General features: G+C 38.1%; 1 protein-coding gene and 1 pseudogene across 5 annotated transcripts in view; both read right to left on the bottom strand.

Moving 5' to 3' along the window:
• Nucleotides 1-4,917, bottom strand: part of RALYL (RALY RNA binding protein-like) — a 727,213-nt gene that overhangs the window by 224,780 nt on the left and 497,516 nt on the right. The window lies entirely within an intron of this gene.
• The window catches only part of LOC105508325, a 53,141-nt pseudogene continuing 50,083 nt past the window's right edge, over nt 1,860-4,917 (bottom strand).

Consider the following 4,917-nt stretch of genomic DNA (forward strand, 5'->3'; position numbering starts at 1 on the left):
CACACATACCACAAACATGCACCAGCTCTCTCCACTCACTGGGTGTTTTATAAGCCACACCTATCTGCACCTAATACAACCTTTCCTCTGATTTCAGCTCACCGTCCTCCTACTTCCTAATAATTTGCAAGCTGCAACTCTTTTAATATCCACTTCCAAAAGCAAACCAGATTTTATGGTAAAAATACCCACATTATTGTATCATTTACGTGTTTCTTAACTATTCACACACACAAAAACATTACCATTTTCATTACGTTCTTATTTTTAAAAATATGGCAGTCACAAAATTTTTGAATGTTCAACTCCAGCCCATTTTACCATTATCCCTGTGTTTTTTTAATTGTCTAATTCTACATGGTGTGATAATTTTTCAGGAACACGTATGTCATATTTATAACAGAACTGACTATAGTACCATTAGTAACTTCTGTCATTCAGTAGTACTTAGCATATTGAGTTGCATTTATTTGTACACTTACCTATTTTCTCCACTAGAATGTGCAAATGTCCTGAATTGGGAGAGAATCAGATACTAGAAAGGAACTGAATAGTGCTGAGGAGGATGGTGGGGGTTGGGTAAAGAGCAGGAAGGGAACCAGGATGAAGACTAGTGCAGTAGCCTCACCTGGTGGCATAGAGTTGATGGGTTACAATGGGTAGAGAAAAAAGTAGATTGTGTCTTCTCTCTGAGCTACAATCAGTCAGTCAATTGACCACTCAAACCCACTGATTTCACCTCACAGCTGCTCTTTTCTTTCTTTCCTTCTCCCCTGTTATGGACTCAATGTTTGTGTCTCAATACATTCACATGTCAAAACTCGAGCCTCCAATGTGACTGTATTTGGAAATGGGGCCTTTGGGAGGTAATGAGAGATAGAAGAGGTCATGAGGGTAGAATCCTGATAAAAGGATTAGTGCCCTCATAAGGAAAGACACCAGAGAGCTTGCTCTCTCTTTGCCCCAATAAAGAAGTCACGTGAGCACACAGCAAGATGGCGACTGCCTACCAGCCAAGAGGAGGCCTCAGGTAAAACCTGCTTTGACAACCCCTTGATGATTGACTTCTCTACCTCCTAAACTGTGCAAAAAATAGATTGCTGTTGCTTAGAGTTTCCAATCTGTTACAATTTGACAGGGCAGCTTGAACTAATACATCCTCAGAAATATAAACTGTACCCTGACATGTATGTAAGGTATGTATACCTTACATGTATGGCATTTCAAAGTCCTGATTGACTTTTCTCACCTATAGGAAAAAGTTTGAGTACCTTAAAATGTCATGCCAATTCTTACATGATTTTAACTCTGAATACCTTTCCAGTCTCAGGTCTTGTCAGTTCTGACCTTTCAAATACTAACTTCTTTGTAGTTCCTCGAACACAGATAGTGTTTTCTCATCAATGCTTTTGTCCACACAACTTCTTTGCTTAGGATGTCATTTCTCTTCATCTTCAAATGCAAATCTTATAATTTCTTTAATATGGAGCTCAATCATAAACTTTTCCAGAAAGCTTTACCTGCTAGTCTGTGCTTTCATAATTTCCATCGAGTCTCCTTATCATTGCCTTGGGCATGTCTCTTTATATTTGATTATATGCTCCTTGAAGGCAGTGATCATCTTCCTTATCCTAATTCATACTCAATAAATATTTATCAAATAAATATAAATGGCCAGCACATTAACTTGGCACAAGTATCACATATTCAGTAAATGACAATTACTATTATTATTATTATTATTTTATGATATTGAAGCCTTTTTTGTGAAGTGGTTATTAACAACTCTATAAAAGGTTTGGATTCCAGTGAAAAGATGTGTTTTCATTTGAAAGCCTTCAGGGCTCCATTGTGTCATGTTAGCAGTGAGTAGTGCTGAATTTTGCATAATAGTTAATGATCTTATTTATGTCTTCCAAGCAATCCTCAGTAGCAATTTTTAACCATACTCTGGTCAAAAACATACCAGCTTCGGCCAGGCATGGTGGCTCACACCTGTAATCCCAGCACTTTGGGAGGCTGAAGTGGGCAGATCACCTGAGGTCAGGAGTTTGAGATCAGCCTGGCTAATCCAGTGAAACCCCGTCTCTACTAAATATACAAAACTAGCTGGGTGTGGTGGCACATGCCCATAATCCCAGCTACTCAGGAGGCTGTGGCAGGAAAATCGCTTGAACCCGGGAGGCGGAGGCTGCAGTGAGTCGGGATCATGCCACTGCACACCAGCCTGGGAGACAGAGTGAGACTCAGTCTCAAAAACAAAAACAAACAAACAAACAACAAAACAACAAAACCCAGCTTCTACACAAAAGCTTCTAATCTCAGCCCCAGTGCTGTTTGGATGTAGTTGTGCTAACCATGCAAATCTGGTATCTTTCAACATCCATTGAACAAGTATGAATCTTAAAGATGTGAGTCTGACCCTCTAGATCAGGTAAACTAAATTCAATCTTTCTATCCAATTTCCCCGGCTTCATCAGTGCCGAATCCAAAGTATCAGGTCTGTTAGTGGCCATCAGCACTTAATATTGCCTTGATGATCAAAGCCATTCAACTGATGAATTCATTCCCACATTTTTTCTCTGTATTTCATTGTCATCTCCAGCACCATCATCAAACTGAGCTCTTCCAATAGCATCAGTTTCATCAAAGAAGATAAGGTAGGCATTTCTTGTTCTGGCCATTGGGAAGAGCTTATGAACCATTCCAGCCCCTTTGCAGGTATATTTCTGTAAAAGTTCATATCCAATAACTCAATGAAGTAAGCATAAGTCCCATTTAGCAACCACCTGAGCACAGAGTGTCTTGCCTGTACCTTGTGGACCAAAGAGCACACTCTTGGGAGGCTCCATGCCAAGGTTAACAAATCTCTCTGGATGAAGTAGTGGGGTTTCAACTACTTACAAATTTCTCAATCTGTTCCCTACAGCCACCAACATCGCTGTATATGACATCAGGTTTTTACTCCACTGGCATCATGGCAATTGTTGGGTCAATCTTAGAAAGCATGGGAATATGAATTTAATTCACATCAAATTTCATCCCTGCTTCAATGTCAGTAGATCACTGAGGTCCACCACAAACTTAGCAATCTGCTACACACTGACAATGTATTTTGAGTTCTCAGAATCAGCATTTACTATCTTTCTACACCTTGCAACCTGTAAACATTGTTCACCCTGGAGCATTTGCTTACTTGCAGCCAAATCCCAGAGTGCTGGTGGTGGCCAGGCCAGTGTCAGACTCTTTAATACTACTTAGATAATTTTCTTAAGGAGTTGTTGAATGTCATTCTCAACCTGCTTAATCTCCCTAGAGTAAGTGCTCTGACCATGATTTTTCAGCAAGGCAGTATCCTCTTCATTCAGAGCTCAAAAGTGTTTGTCATCCTTCTCATCCTTTTTGGTTTTCTACTGATCAGCACTGAGGTAATCCAGCGTTTTAAGAGATGCCAGTGATTCAGCTCCTTAGTGATTACACTGCCTTACTATTATTTCTTTTATGCACTGTTGCTAGTGAACTTTTAGCTTTCTGCAGGAAATGTGAAAGTAATAAAAAGACTCAAGAAAACTCCGTGTTGAAATAGGTTTGTACAATTTTTCTGACCTTTTGCAGCCTCCTTATAAATTCTTTATCATATGCTTGTTTGTATTTAAAAATGCTACACTTGGCCTGGTGCAGTGGCTCACGCCTGTAATCCTAGTACTTTGGGAGGCCGAGGCGGGTGGATCATTTTAGGTCAGGAGTTTGAAACCAGCGTGGCCAACATGGTGAAACCCTGTCTCTACTAAAAATATGAAAAAATTATCTGGGTGTGGTGGTGCATGCCTGTAATCTCAGTTACTCAGGAGGCTGAGGCAGGAGAATCACTTGAACCCAGGGTGTGGAGGTTGCAGTGAGCTGAGATCTCGCCACTGCACTCCAGCTTGGGTGACAAAGTGAGACTCCATCTCAAAAACAAAAACAAAACAAAACAACAAAACTACACTTGCAGGGCAGAGGAGGTCATTTGTATAGGAAGTAATTCATAAAACTGACAATTTAACTATAGTAATCAAGAGTTGTCCATTCCCATATAGACAATGTTAAATGTGTGAATAGCAAAGTACTTTTGTATAACTTATGATATCAGTGGAATTTGAAATTTAGAACTAATGATTTTTTTTTCAGTTGGTTGGTAATTTAAGAGAGAGAAAAGTAATATCGCTTGAATTACACATCCAGAAAAATCTATAGCTCTAGCACTCCAGAGAAGTTCAACCTCCTATAAATGAAGAAATAGAAAGTGGTTTTATTTTCCACTTGTGCTGTACATAAGTTTATTTCTTGAAAAATGCTATCGGAGGTGAGTAAAGGGAAAGTAGCCTAGGCTAATAATTTAGACTAGAATTATATGAATTGAAGGTACATTGAAAATGTCATAAAAAAGTCATTTCATGTGGGAGTTCGGTTAGCCATCACTTTAAGAAGTTTTCTTTAAAAACAGCTTTACCTGAGAAAGCAGCTGATGTAATTGCATCTTTTATTTTCTTTTATTGCACAAAATATCAATAAATACTGCTGGTTTTAAGCATTTTCTGTTCAGAAGCAATCTTTATTCTTTTCTATTTCTATTTTTATCACCAGTTTAAATTGTTAGATAGAATGTTATAGGTACACTTTTCTGATTCAAAAAATCTCTAAAAAACACATTTTGTTGAGATAATTAAGAAATAGGCAAATTATTTATTCTTGATATTATAACATATCATTTCTTAGTAGGTAATCTATGCCTATTCCCACTTATACTTTCTTTTATTTCCTTTTAAGGTTAAAAGTAGTACAATGACCAGGTTTAACTGTTTATATAATCTTCAATCTATACTTAGTGCTATATGAAAATAACTGGACCATGTTATTCAAAATACATTTTACAAA

This window comes from Colobus angolensis, unplaced genomic scaffold (assembly GCF_000951035.1).
Source record: "Colobus angolensis palliatus isolate OR3802 unplaced genomic scaffold, Cang.pa_1.0 Scaffold16, whole genome shotgun sequence".
Classification (NCBI taxonomy): Eukaryota; Metazoa; Chordata; class Mammalia; order Primates; family Cercopithecidae; genus Colobus; species Colobus angolensis.